The sequence below is a fragment of the Schistocerca nitens genome, chromosome 8 (genome assembly GCF_023898315.1).
Source record: "Schistocerca nitens isolate TAMUIC-IGC-003100 chromosome 8, iqSchNite1.1, whole genome shotgun sequence".
In the NCBI taxonomy this organism is placed as follows: domain Eukaryota; kingdom Metazoa; phylum Arthropoda; class Insecta; order Orthoptera; family Acrididae; genus Schistocerca; species Schistocerca nitens.
In genome coordinates, this window is record NC_064621.1 from 97,440,976 (window position 1) to 97,456,345 (window position 15,370).

Here is a 15,370-nt window from a genome sequence, read left to right on the forward strand (position 1 = left end):
GCTACATGGGATCCATTTTCTCGAGATCGGAGGCAGATAGAGATCTCCTCCCAAGTCTAAACAAAAATTCAGCATGTTAGCTGAATTTCATACGCAGCAACATATGGTGTAATACGCACCAAACGCAAAATCATAGCGACCCCTAATTTTCGTTGCAAACTATTTGAGTTTTGCGTAGTGTCTTACTAAAATGTGTACACCACGATAAGAATGGTCATTAGCGAGGTGATGGGCACTTCGTCACGAGGCTGACATATAAAAGCTACAAGTAAGGCAAAAATCATATATTTTCAGAGAATGGTTTCTGTAAAGTCTTTTGAGAAAGATAAGAGGTTGCGCGCGCTTCGGTTCAGTCAGCGCAGAGCGTCGCCAGTCGGCGCGTGCGAAGAATGGTGTACGCGTTGCAATATGCGCTGGACCCGCGCGACCCTTGCGGCACGTGCGTGTCGCGCTGTAGTCTAGTGTCACGTCACACGTGCTATACGCTTCTCAATTTGCGCCTAGCCTTTACACAAAGGTTCCTCGTGAACCACTCTACGTATTACTTAAAACCAGATCAATATGTCTATCTGAGTGATTCCTGTGATTTCTGACAGGTTACGAAGGCAACGTAAGTTTGCAATTGCAAGAAAATACTTTTATGTGATGTGATAAACCATTTTCGCATTCATGCAATGAAGGCTTTCACGACCGGATGTTTCAGTTGCTGAGAAGTTTTCCGGGTTGTGTGGCCGTGGTCCATGGAACTCTTCAATCCTTGACGTTTCGTCCAAGGCTACGTTGGACATCTTCGGAGGTGCTCCTGGTTTTGCTGAGTCTTGCGACTGACTGGCGCTACAGAATCGGTTAGAAGTTTTTACGTTTGACGTACTATAATCGATAGTTAAAAAAAAAATTATCTCTGACAAGATTTATCTCTGCCATCCCGTTAAATCCAGACAAGCCCATTTTCCACAGTATTTAGGACGCTCTTCGACGTCCGACTCGTTAGTCGGCAAGACTCAGCACAACTAGGAGCACCTCCGAAGATGTCCAACGTAGCTTTGGACGAAACGTCAGGGATTGAAGAGTTCTATGGACCACGGCCACACAACCCGGAAAAATTCTCAGCAGCATTTTGGCATTTTTTTTTTTTTTTTGTTTACCTGCACAGTGAAGCCTTGCTTCTTCTCAAATTTCATGATTCTGTGTCAACGGGGAGTACCAGGTATATTTGATGAGTGAGTTTGGGACCATCAAAAAAATTGCGATGTCTAACAAATTGAGCTTTTCAACATCGCGAAGGAACCGTAGATCTTAGTACGCGACGTAAGTTTCTCGACTTGATACCGCAAACCATTCCTGAGAAAAAGGGTTCTTAACAGTCGGACAGGCAGAAACGCAGACACATGAGCAACGAGTTACCCCGATGACGGTTCCACTTTTACAGACTGAGGTGCAGAAATCTAAAAATTAATGAAAGCGTTTCCGTATTTATGAATAACACTGCACAGTGTTTCTCATACTTTGCTGGCAGACGCAGTCCTGCGGAAGCGAGCGCCCTGCGCGCAACAGATGGGCAGCAGACGCGAGAACTTTACCCCTCGCAGCGCTGTCCAGCTGTTGGCTCGGCGTCGGAGGCCCCCGCTGCGCTCCGAGTGCGGCTTGTTTTTCCGGTGCGGCCGGCCGGCCGGCCGGCCCGCCGCAGTAATATAACAGGAGGCAGGCACCGGCGGCTAACGTGGCGGCAGTCACGCTGAAAGCCCCGGACTGTTATACGCCACTCAGTGCTGGCGCCAGTAAAAGCTGAGAATGGCCAGCAGCGCCGAAGGTGCCGCGCGTTGAGCACCGGGGGCAGCACTCGCTTCCCCGCTGCCCGCGAAATTCCCTCCCACTGATTAAAGCGACGGTCGCGTTCGGCTGTTCAGAAACTACCGTAACGCCTCTCCCCCTCCACCCATCCACCCCGAATACCTCGCGGATTCATTAACATTTAGTGTGCCAGCTCGCGTCTCTGCCATCCAGTTCTTGATATTTACGTTGAAATAACGTTTTTCACACTCATCAGTCGGAACCTTATGACCACCGACCTACTGTCGATATAAAACCGTCCAGGCGATAGCACCGTTACCTGGCGAGGTACGCACCCACGCACGGTGCATGTAGTATCAGCGAGCGTGTGTAACAGGGAAAGCGCGCCATCTATCTAAGTTTACAGACGGCATATCGTGGTGGCCCGGAGGCTCGGTACGAAACTGCACGACTTGTCGGGTGTTCGAGTAGTGCTGTGGTGAGTGTCTTCAATACATGGCGAAACCACGTCTAGTCATCGTAAGGTTGTGTGGCCACCCCTCATTACAGGAGTGTGTGGTGCAGTGCTCGACGCTAAGTTCACACCTACCACGATCTACCAACAGATACAAGAATGAGCTCAAGATAATACTATCCAGTTCATTGCAACCCATCCAGCTACCCAGCAGACCCTCTCGATGCAAAGGCAGATGCTGAAACTCTGCTTGCTGCTACGAAAGGCTTTGGAACAGATTGAAACGTCCCCTTAGAAAAATTTATACAATGACTGTGCTTATACTGACACACAATATTTTGTTAGCGCAACGCAATCTGACTTTCAAAATTCCCTACAAAAGAATGGCCCTGACTAACATTAAACTATACCTTTCACAAATCACTTACCTCACAAAAATCTTCGCTGCTCAAGCTACTGCAATACAGCGAGCGCCACTACTGCCAGCTAAATAAAAGATTCAAACTATGGAAGGCACTAACTACTGATAGGGATAGTTAGCAAATGAAAGATATTAATAGAGAACAAAGAATGTATTTACCTTGATATCATCATATATATAGCAGTTCATGACAAATTACAAAACTCCGCCGTCTCTCTCCCCACATCCACCACTGCTGGCGGCTCACCTCCAACTGCGCAACGCTACGCGCTGTTCACAGCCAGCTGCCTAACACTACAATGGCGAGTATTACAACAATGAAAAGCAGCCACAGACTGCACACAGCACAGCCAGTGATTTTCATACCGAGGTGGCGTTACCAATAAAAAAACCTAAACAGCCTACTTACATAGCCCCCATGCTACCCACAAAAAATTTTACAAATTTTTTTGGGCAGTGCCCAATACAGATTTGAAAAATTTTTCATAATTACAATAACAAAGAAATTAAATGCACACACTTATTGATACAATGTTGGTCAAAAGCTCAAATTTTCTCACAGTCCATAAAGACAGTCCTGATCGTTCATGACGGTAAAATAGCAGTGTTTTTCTCAAAGTCTGAGCAGTAAAAGAAAATGAACACGGAAGTAGTGGATTTCCATGCAGTCTTGAAGAAGTAGCGTTGTCCTTCCAACGGAAAGACAGTGCTGACTCGACATGCAGATAGGTAATGGGCCACAACCGAGTAAACCCACAGCAGAGTCAGTCGGCGTTTTGAAGAACATTGGTAGGTAGGTCATCACAGAGTAGACCCACTGCAGTCCTGGTAGAGATTACGGTATTAGTGGGCCATCAGAGGCGCAGACCCACTGCAGTCATTGCAGAAATAATGGTACTGGTGAGTCAGCAAAGGTGTAGACCCACTGTAGTCCTAGTAGAAATAATGGTATTGGTGGGCCATCAAAGATGCAGACCCACTGTAGTCCTTGTAGAGATAATGGTACTGGTGGGTCATCAAAGATGCAGACCCACTGTAGTCCTTGTAGAGATGGCCAGCAGCCATCTGTTGTGACTGTGCTGGTGCACAATCACCATTGAAGAGTCTTGCGGATAATTTAGCAAGACCATAACCACCACTTGTGCACTCACAAAGTTTTTGGAATTGTCCTCAGAACCAGCAATGCTGTTATCCAGTCCCATGCTGAATTATTAACACACGTGCAAACACTATCAGTCCCTACTTCTCACATATTGTCCATATACTATGATCAACAGAAGCGTGAAGAACTGGTGTCAATTACAATATTATAACATGAGAGTACAATTACAAAGGTACAAAATACATCATTAAAGAACATAACAATACAGATAACATTTGTAGTACAGGCTTTACAACACAATAGAAATAAACATATACATCAATGTTACAGGAATTATGACATGAGTACATACATAAAAGATCAGAATAGCTTTTGAAACATCAACTTTACACATGAGCATTAAAACAGAACATAATAAATAATATCTAAGCATATTTACAAGTTAAATAACATATTATTAATACCAATTATATTTGAGGATAACAGTATTCCTCATCATAGTGAATGTAGCTGAGTATTAGAAGAAAAAAATTCTATGAAACTACACAAAGACAGGAAGAAAACAAATACACAAGGGTACACAAACACATAGTGGGATAACACAATGGAATGGACAGGGTTCGTTTTCAGTGTAACTTTTGGTACTGCAGTCCAACCCAAAACTTCATTCCATAGATCTTTCGTCTTATTTCAACCTTTGCTTCCACCAAAAAAATCCTATCCAAGCATGCTTTCTGTATTTATTTCACATATTTCTTAACTCATTATTTATTTCCAAGAAAATCCTACCTATATCTGTTGTCCCTAAACCCTACTTTTTTTGGTTCATATCCTCTTTCAAAATACCCCTTTTTTTTGCCAAAGCATTTTCTTTAAGCTTCTCAATGCATTTCTTCCAATCCATCATAGTTAGTTTCTTATATAGTCTACCCCCTCTTAAGCTAACTTAAATCTACTGAGCTCAGATGCTAAACTAAGGGACGAGGCAATGCAGCATCACATAAAACAATTAATATAAACAGCAATGAAAAAAAAAACGCAGATTTGCGAAGCAAGCAGCATTAAGAAATTAGCAAAGCAATTGTAATATTACAACTAATCTAAGGCACTGTGCAGCAACAATAAAAATAAATCATTAGTAAAACTGGCTTAACAGAATAATACAAAGTCAAATTCAATAACACTATGCCTGGCAAACAGCAGCAACTTATACCTAAACATGACATAGCTCAAGCAGAAAAAATATTACAGTAAAAATGGCCATGTTTAAAACTTACGTCACATCTTAACACTAGAGTGATGCATCACAAAAACCTACTCTACGAAAAAAAATTACCAAGTAGTTGAAAAGAAAATTATGTATGCAGTTCCTGTTATTAGTCCCTTCTTATTGTTCTTTCCATTCCAAGAGCTCCTTTTTCGAAGAATGTGGGTCATAAAATAATTATTTAATAGATCTGTTGACAGAAAGTGTTCACATTAGCAAACGATTTTTTTTTTTAAACCCATGCTGCAACACAGCTGGAAATTAGATATCAAATGAAATAAGCAACTATGTACAAAGCAAAGCATAAGAACATCGTTCAATAGCCATGTGGCATTTCATAAGTAGTAAAAAAATATCTCATCTAGAAAGACAGTAGTCATAATCAGGTGTGTAGACAAACTATTTCTTGTCATTTCATTAGGCATTTCAGTAAATATCAGAAAGTACGATATGTTTCCAAGTAATGAGCGTGTCGCATTTGCGATGCTTTCTACAAAGGAACGTCAATAGCGAGGATAATGGCCTCCCCTTTTTTTTTTTTCTTCTCCACCTGCGCCACACACTAATGGCTTTTTCTCAAGGCGACTGGCACACCTGGCCGCTCACAACGAATTACTTCACGGTCACTTACCTTTCTTAACGAAATATTTACGACAGCAGTTTTCGCTACAGCGACAGTCTCATATAAAAATTTCATAGGTCAAGAATTTGCGTTACAAATCTGTAGAAACAAAATCGTATGAATATAACAGTGTCCGAAAAATTTTCGTAGGCATTGTGGTACATTCATGCATTTACACACATTTCATAACTCTTAAAGTACGATTCTTGGTTTCCAACATCCTTTTTCCCTAACCACTACTCATTATTCCTTACTTTATTACACATATACATATTCGTTGACACGTCTTCAATATTTCATCTTAGAAATCCGTAGCATAATCAAATTCCTCATATACGGTAGCATCATCTTATTGATCAGAAACATATCTCAACAGCATAATACACATCGTCGTCGTAAAAATAACATCATAACACCTCAGGCAAATCTCTCAATCGTCGTAGCTTTCTGCAATAATATCAAAACCTAAAAAAAATTCTCTGCTCATTTCAATGGTGTCATCTACCTCAAATGTACTTTAAAAATTATGATCCCATACCAAATACATCATTCAAAGCTCTCATAGTACCACAATGGTTCCAAAAAAATATGAACAGTTTACAAAGTACAGATACAGTTTCATAAGTGTGAAGTTATCCAACTGTGTAATTGCGTAAACATGTGTCACTGATGCAGTAAAATAAATGTTTGTTTCTTTGTTAAATAATCGGATAGCTGTGTAATTTATGTGTTAGAGAAATATGGTACCGATGTGTAAAGTTGTATAAGCAAATACCATATTAGCTAGGGTTCCTTGTGGTTGCCACACACATGGTACACAAAGTAAGCGTGTACCCCCCCTGAGGATTAATGTAATTATACCCTCAGGTGTTACAGATTACAGCAATGGAATGAAATGTATCATGGAAAACTTTCTTTGCAATTCAAAAATCTTTAAAAATAACTGTTTTAAGTACAAAATTAATCACTCAAATACGTGTCCTGTAGCGCTAAATGCGCGTCATGTTGTAAGATAATCTCTGTGTAAGTCTCGTAGTTATCGTCCTCCGAAAGCTAAGTTCTGCAGATGTCAATGTACTTACCTCATGATAAACAAAAGTGAAATGCTTTGTGTATAGATATCTTAGTTATTACGCTTATTGTTGTGATGAAGAAAGTACTGTGCTGTAACATATTGTTGTACTACAGAAAAGGCTGTCCCATTGTAGCTATACCACAAAAGTTGCTACTAAAACATGTTTTACTTTCCAGAAGAATTCAGAAAAACTGTGCAGATATAAAACAGAAACACCGCAAAACCAACATTGTAAATTGTCAATCATTACTAGAGTCGTGATAAAATCGTGTAGCTGTCACATAAACTAACCACTGTCTCATCTGGTATCTCACAGAAAGTACTTTAAATCCAGAATTTATTTTCAAGTAAACCAAAATGTTGCATTAAAAACTCATTAACAGTACTGGTAAATGTTCTAAGTATGTGAGCCTTATAGTCGTTACGTAATCGTGCAACAAACAAGCAAGAATGCACACACACAATAACACTGTGTCGTCTGTTCACAATAACAATGCATTCGTAATTTCTGTTTAAATAAGTTCTCTTGGTTCTTGATTGGATATTTAACTTCCAACATTGTTGTATGTTAAACAGATTCTAAATCTGACAAGCATACTAGTAATGTAAAGTGAAAAATTTTATGGCAAAGACTAAGTTAAAAAGCAGATCATCTCTCAATAAACGGTTTTACATGTGAAATGTGGTGTAAACCTTTACTCTTCCTAGTACGCAGAGTTTCAACTTCAACGCAATTATCATGTGGTATACGTCGGATTCTGTAAGGTCCATTGTAAACTAGAAAGAATTTGTGACTCAAGTGTTTCTTCTTATGTGACAATGAATGAGCTTTAATGAGAACTTTCTGAGCAATATATAATTTCTTTACATTTGCTTTACCGTGTAGTTTTCTCCTTTTGTCTGCTGCAGATTTTATATTTTTAATAGCCAAATCAATTATGTCTTTGTGTCGAAGTTTACGTGTATTCGGGAAAGGTACAAGCTCTCCGATTCTGTTCGGTGGTTTTTCATTCTTCAGTACAAGAGTAGGTGGTAAAGCAGTGGAGTCATGAGGCATTTCATTCAGCACGTTTTGAAATAAGTGTATATATCTGTCCCAATGCTGATGCTTTCTGTGGCAATAAAGTCTGCAAAGCTTATTGATTTCTTTCATAATCCGTTCGGAGGGGTTACAATGTGGTGAGTACAATGAAATAAAAACAGGTTTGATTTTATGGTTGCGAAGCATGCGTGACCAAACAGCAGATCTGAATTGCGGTCCGTTATCTGAAATGACTTTACTAACGTGTCCAACTTCACGTAAGAAATTTTTAACAAAGGCGTTGGATACAGACCGTCCAGTGGCTTTACGTAACGGTGTGAAAGAAACAAATTTTGAAGTAAGTTCAACAGCGACTAGAACGTACGAAAATCCATTAGATGTTCTGACAAGCGGTCCCAAGAGATCAACAGCAGCAAATTCTTTTAATTTAGAAGGAATGATAGGAAACAGCGGAGCACGATGGGATATAGTAGATGGTTTCGCCTTTTGACAAAGTTTACAAATAGACAAGACTCTTCGAATTCTCTTTTCCATATTGTTAAAATAACAAGTCGTTCGAAGAATATGATAACATTTTCGTGGACCAAAATGTGCGTAGCTGAAATGAATGTACCAAATGAGCTTATTAACAAAATCGTCTGGAATGCAAAGTACCCATAGCTTGTCATCAACAGTGCAGCGTTTAAAGAGTATGTTGTTTCTAACCAGGTAATAATGCCGAATCTGAGTGTGTGTCTTTTCATGCCATTTACTTTTGATGTCTTTCCAAATCGGATCTTTATCTTGTTCATGAGCAATGTCCTTTAAAGATGTGGTGATGAAGTTTTCAAAGGCGACTTTCTGAATGTAAAGAATACTGAAATTTTTCTCAATGTTGCCTTCTGTGTTACTTTTCTCAAACCCAGCCGGTGCGCGTGACAGCGCGTCCGCAACAATGTTCTCCTTGCCAGGAATGTAGACTATTGTGAAGCGGAATTCTTGCAGAAACAATGCCCAACGTTTTAACCTGTCATGGTTTAATTTTGCAGACATAAGAAATTGTAATGCACGATGATCACTGTATACTTTTACGTGCTTACCAGAAAGAAAGAAACGGAATTTGTTAAATGCCCAAACGATAGCTAAAGCTTCTAATTCAGTAACGGAATAATTTTTTTCAGATTTTGTTAGCACTCGACTAGCAAAAGCAATGGTTTTCTGAACAATAGTGTCATTTTCTATGGCTTCTTGAAATAAATGGGCACCAAGTCCGACTTTAGAAGAATCCGTGCTAAGGCAGAAATCTTGTGACAGATCTGGATGAGCTAGTATTGGCGCGTTAAGTAGCGATTCTTTCAAAGAATTGAATTCCAACTGTGCTTGTTCATCCCAGTTCCAAATAGTATTTTTTCCAGTGAGAGAACAAAGTTTTGGTGTAACAAGAATTTGCATTTTCAGAAAACGACGGTAAAAATTTACGAGACCTAGAAAACTGCGGACTTGTCTTTTTGTGGATGGAACTGGAATGGCTCTGATTGCTTCTAACTTTTCAGGATCCGGCTGAATGCCTTCAGAAGAAATAATATGTCCCAAAAACCTCACCTTTGACCTACCGAATTCAGACTTTTCCAAGTTAACTGTAATTCCAGATTCTGCAAAAATACGTAACAAACTGTTGAGGATGCGATTATGTTGTTCCCATGAAGCTTCTGCTATTAGAATATCGTCCACATATAAGGTGATGTGACGTTTTAAGAACTCAGGTAATATGGAATTTAGCCCGCGAATGAATGCTGCTGAAGAAATGTTCAAACCAAAGGGAAGTTTCCGAAACTGATAACAAACGCCGAAACAAAGGAAAGCTGTGTATTTTCTACATTCTGGATGAAGTTCGATCTGATAAAAGCTGGATCTGAGATCAATGGAAGACAACACTTTTACACCATTAAAATTTTGAAGAAGTTCTTCCAACGTTTGCGGCCTGTCTGTTTCAGGAATAATGATAGTATTGATTTGTCTCGAATCTAAGTCTGATCGATCCATTTTTCTTCTCAACAACATGTAATGGATTGTTGTATGAGCTTACTGCAGGCTCAATAATGCCCTCGTCAAGCATAGATTGTACTTCTGTTCTAACACGGTCCCTATAATGCGCCGGAATTACGTATGGTCTAACACAAAATTTAGTATGCTCACGAACACGAAATTGGTATTGAAATCCCTTGATTGTTCCTGTTTTGTGAGTAAAAACTGTGGAATGTGCTTGTAAAATCTCAAAAAGGTCCTGCCTATCAGTGTCATTACAATTCTCAATTGTTTGAATTTTATTCTGAATTAACTCATTAGTATCAAGTGCGCCGTCGATATCATCCCTGTCAGTACTTGCAGAGTGATTGTTAGTGTCAAGTTCCGTCGAAAATTCCGAACTGTTGTCTAACAGGAGGTAAAGCCGATTAATTTCTTCGTCATGGTTTGAGAGCCAATCTTCAAATTTCAAAGCTACTGACTTACCTTCTTTTTCTAAACTTATTTCAGCATCGTGAAAGCTTAAGATTGCTTTGTATTCATTCAAAAAGTCTACTCCCAGTATAATTTCCGTCGACAATAATGGAACAATAAGAAAGTTCATAGAGAAGCTGTGGCTTTGACAAAAGAATTCTAAGTTGGTTTGTTGGCGTACATCTACACTTTTTCCAAAGATTGCACCTTGTAATTTAATCTTACGTAACGGAAGTGTGGGGCAATCGTTCGATTTGTTGCATTTGCTAAAGGCTGTTTCACTGATTACTGAAATGGGACTGCCAGAGTCAAGTACTGCCGTAAATTTTACGTCATTTACAGTAATGTGAATCACAGGATATGCAATGTTGTTAAGTTTTACGTCGTGTTCCTGGAGTAAGATGTCCCTAATGTCTTCCATTTTTACGTAATTACTAGCTACGGCAGCTGCGTCATTAGTGTCATAAGAAGGTTTTGTGGCTGCCAGCGGTGTGAGTCATTGCCTATTGTCTCTTTGTTGGCGCGCGTCGTTATTGGGATTTGGAGACCTAACTTCTACAAATTCACCGTGACGAGAGGGCCCTGCCCTGTTTAAATCCCGCCAGTTCTGATGCAATTCAGGTCTGTCGTTACGATCATATCGCCTGTCGTCATGTCGGTAGATTCCATAGTTTCTTTCTTGTCGGTCACGTGGTGGAGAACTTCTCCCTGAATCGTAACTGCGCGCTGGTCCGTTGCGTCTAAAGTTATTCTGTCTCCCGTAATAATAATTATTTTGGTTCCCTTATTGTCTGTTTCTCTGATTGTCTCTGTGATAGTCATTACCGCGGAGAGGTGATCTTTCCCTGTAATTATTACTACTCTGCCAACGGTTGTTATACGGGTGGTGTCTGTTTCGGTCACGATTTGTGTTGTGAGAATAGCCTTGTCGCGTCCAGTTATTATTTCTTTCATCGCGGAATTGCGACGGATGTGATCTGTAATTGTTGTGCTCCTGCGTTCCGCGATTGTCAGTGTCAATTTCCAGTTCTTGTAACAGTCCCTGAAAAGCTTCAATGTCGTCTTTGCAACGTCCTGCCAAAATAATATGTCGTAAATGTTCAGGTAATTTGATTAAGCAAATGCGGATGAGTTCTGAGGGGCTGTATGGGTTTGACAGGTACTGGTTCTTGTGCAACATGTCTTCAAAATATTTCACAAGACTGGAGAATTCAGATTGTTCGAAATGTTTCATCATTATGATGCCATGTTTTACTCGGTCTTGTGTGGCTTGAGACCAATATGCTGAGAGGAAGGCATGGTAAAATTCTCCTTCACTGTGACAATCGTGAATGACCGAACGCATTCTTACAGCTGGTTCATTCTCTAAGTAGCCACACATAAATTCTAATCTGTGTTGTAATGACCAGTTGGGAGGAAAACAATGAGAGAATTGATGGAGCCACGCTTGTGGATGAATGTCGTTGGCAGAATTCTTAAACGTTTTGAATTTACGTGTAGTAATGAACAGCTTATAGTCAAAATCATCATGTCGGCGAGTCGCATATCGGTCATTGTTACGTCGTGTCGGCGGTTCCATCTCAAAATTCGGTGCACATTGCCAATTTCTTTCATAATTTCCGAAGTGCCCTGTGTTATTATGTTGCGGCTTTTCCGTATTTCTATGTCCCTCTTCCCGTGTTGGGGCGCGAGTGTCCTCTGAAATACGTAATTCTTGTATTACCTGTGTCAGCTGATCTTGTACTTCGCGGATTTCTCTTTTGTACTGTGTATTGATTTGATTTTGATTTTGTTTGAATTTTCTAATTTGTTCGTACTCTTCAGTGTCAGTGAAGGCTACAGGTGTTGTGTCATTCAGATCCTCATCTACCTTTGTAGATAAGTTAGTGACCTGATCCGAAAGTTCGGCTACTTTCTCCGATAGTGTACTTATTTCCTCAGTGTGTTTTTCTGAACCAAGTTTCAGAGTATCTACTGTGTCCTTTAAGTTTTCCTGAGTTTTTGCAAGTTGCGTAACCGAATCGGTAGATGCAACTGAGTCAAATTTAGCTTGCAAGGTCTCATGATTTTCGTGAACAGTAGTTTGCAGTTCTTTTATGGCTGCTTCGTGATTCTGTAGTGCATTTTCATGCCGCGAAAAAATAGGTTGGAAATGCTCACAAATTTGTGTTTTTACGTCATTACAGACTTTTTGACATTTCGATTCAATGTGATGTAACTCAGTAGTTAAATCCTCACGTGTTTGTTCAAGAGTTTGCTCCAATGAGTCTAACTTTTGAAGCTGTTGCTGTGTTTGTCTCTGATTTTGTTCCATTGTGTCTAACTTTTTAAGATTTTGTTCCACTGTGTCTAGCTGTTGCTGTGTTTGTCTCTGATTTTGTTTCATTTGTTGCATTAATTGCAATAATAATGAATGAGTGTCTGGAATCTGTTCCTCTATGCTTTTCGGCAGTGCATTTGCACCGGCAACATTCACATTTTGACTAGCAGAAATTATGTCTTGACTTATTTGAGAAAACGGTGAGGACGCAAAACCTGAATCTACAGTATTTGCAAAATTGTGTCCTGTCATTTCGGATTCCTGAGGCGAGCTATTGCCGACCGATCGATCGATAATGCTTACCTGCTCACTAATTGTTTCACTGTCTACGCCATTGTTTGCCGCCCGCTCCATTTCCCTATGCGCAATTACCAAATTACTACTTTGAACATTAGTTAATTCATTACTCGGTGGCGCTAACACATTGCTTTCGTCTTCACTGTCATTTCTCAGTTTACTTTGGAGCCTAGTATTACGTTTTTCACACGCCATTATTGTCACAATATTTCACACGACAACACAGAAAAACACAATTTGAAGAGCAAAAATAGGGGAACACATTAACATAGCACTGAAAATAATATCTAGTTAATTGCAGCTGCGAAATACTTGGTGCAAATCTACATGCATACCACAACTGTTCTACTGTACAACAATGAAAGACTGCAACTACAAAGGAGATTTTCTCTACAATTATGCGCTAGCAATAAACAAAATCTACACTAATTACACAAACTACAAGAAAAAATCAGAAGATTCCAGTGAGGTATCCTAGGCTAAGGGTCGACATATGAAACGTCCCCTTAGAAAAATTTATACAATGACTGTGCTTATACTGACACACAATATTTTGTTAGCGCAACGCAATCTGACTTTCAAAATTCCCTACAAAAGAATGGCCCTGACTAACATTAAACTATACCTTTCACAAATCACTTACCTCACAAAAATCTTCGCTGCTCAAGCTACTGCAATACAGCGAGCGCCACTACTGCCAGCTAAATAAAAGATTCAAACTATGGAAGGCACTAACTACTGATAGGGATAGTTAGCAAATGAAAGATATTAATAGAGAACAAAGAATGTATTTACCTTGATATCATCATATATATAGCAGTTCATGACAAATTACAAAACTCCGCCGTCTCTCTCCCCACATCCACCACTGCTGGCGGCTCACCTCCAACTGCGCAACGCTACGCGCTGTTCACAGCCAGCTGCCTAACACTACAATGGCGAGTATTACAACAATGAAAAGCAGCCACAGACTGCACACAGCACAGCCAGTGATTTTCATACCGAGGTGGCGTTACCAATAGAAAAACCTAAACAGCCTACTTACAAGATGAACAAGCAATTATTGATGTACTGGCAAGGCGAAGCATTGTTCAGAGAGTAGAAATTTCTGAAGAATTCAAGACACTTTTTGGGAAGGATCTGCGCAGTGAACTGATGAGTGAATTAAGTGGTAATTTTGAGGATGCTATTGTTGCTTTATGCTAAAGAACTTCATGATGCCGTCAGTGGAACTGGAACTGATGAGGAGGCCCTTGTGGAAATACTTTGCACTTTAAGTAACTATGGAATCAGAACCATCTCAGCTGTTTATGAAGAAACTTACGAACCTCCCTTCAGTCTGACATAAAGGGAGATACATCTGATCACTTCAAGAGGCTTCTTGTTTCATTGATGATGGATAACAGAGAAGAAAGCCAGGATGTTGATCCAAGTGCAGCCAAAGCAGATGCAGGAGCACCTCTTGCAGCAGGTGAGGGCCAGTGGAGAACTGATGAAACAACCTTCAACAAAATCTTGGTATCTCAGAGCTACGCACAATTGCGAAGAGTTTTCCATGAATACGAGCAGTTGGCTAGTCATGACATAGAAGAGGCAATAAAGAGGACGTGTAAAAGCAGTCTAGAAGATGGCTTCCTGTCAATTGTGAAATGTGTCAAGAATAAGATTGGTCACTTTGCTGAGAGACTGCATGATGCCATGGTTGGTATGGGAACCAAAGACAAAACTCTGATCAGAATCATCGTAACTCGTTCAGAAATTGACTTGGGTGATATTGCTGAGGAACATGCCAAGATGTATGAGAATCCTCCTGCTGCCCCTGTTGAGGACACTAGTGGTGACTAGAAGAGGCTTTTGTTTGCACTGCTTGGCCAAGCTACACATTATAATTGGTGAATGTTCCAAAACAATTGTTCATTGCACCTTTTGGTGCATTTCTTTACTGTGGTGTTTTGAATATTAAATGCTATGTTATAGGAGGACTGTGCCAGTGACTACAAGAGTTTGTTCGTGGCTATCTTGAACTGAAGTGTTACAGCTGCCTACAAACAAGAAATTAATGTATGATAGGTGCTATATTTAAGTGCCTTGTTTGCTTGAAGTTGGATGTATCAAAGGATGTAGCTATTTATGGGCACTTCTATAGTCTGTTAAGTAGAGCAAGAAATTTTGCTGCAGATAGATGTGTGTGGAAATATGACTTGGAACTGTCCAATGCATTTCTATAGTTTTATGAACTGTATCAGAATTCAGAAAACAAAATGTTCATATTTTATGCAATTTTTTGTAACAATGATAGGTAAATACAAATAAATTAAATTATGATTTACTTTTTGAAAGTGAATGTTGCTTTCACTGTAAAATCAAAAAGCTCCACATTCCATATAAATGTTGTTAAAACCTTTGCCTCACTAAAAGATTGTCAAATTGCTATAATAGGGATTTGGTACTGCAAATGCCAGGTAGACTGCAATTTAAGAGCTTTATATGGTGTACCATTG

The 15,370-nt window shown here is 39.8% G+C and overlaps 1 pseudogene; it reads left to right on the top strand.

The window, feature by feature from the left end:
* The first annotated feature begins 2,404 nt into the window (after positions 1 to 2,404).
* Positions 2,405 to 14,714, top strand: LOC126199420 (annexin B9-like; annotated as a pseudogene).
* The last annotated feature ends 656 nt before the right edge of the window (positions 14,715 to 15,370 follow it).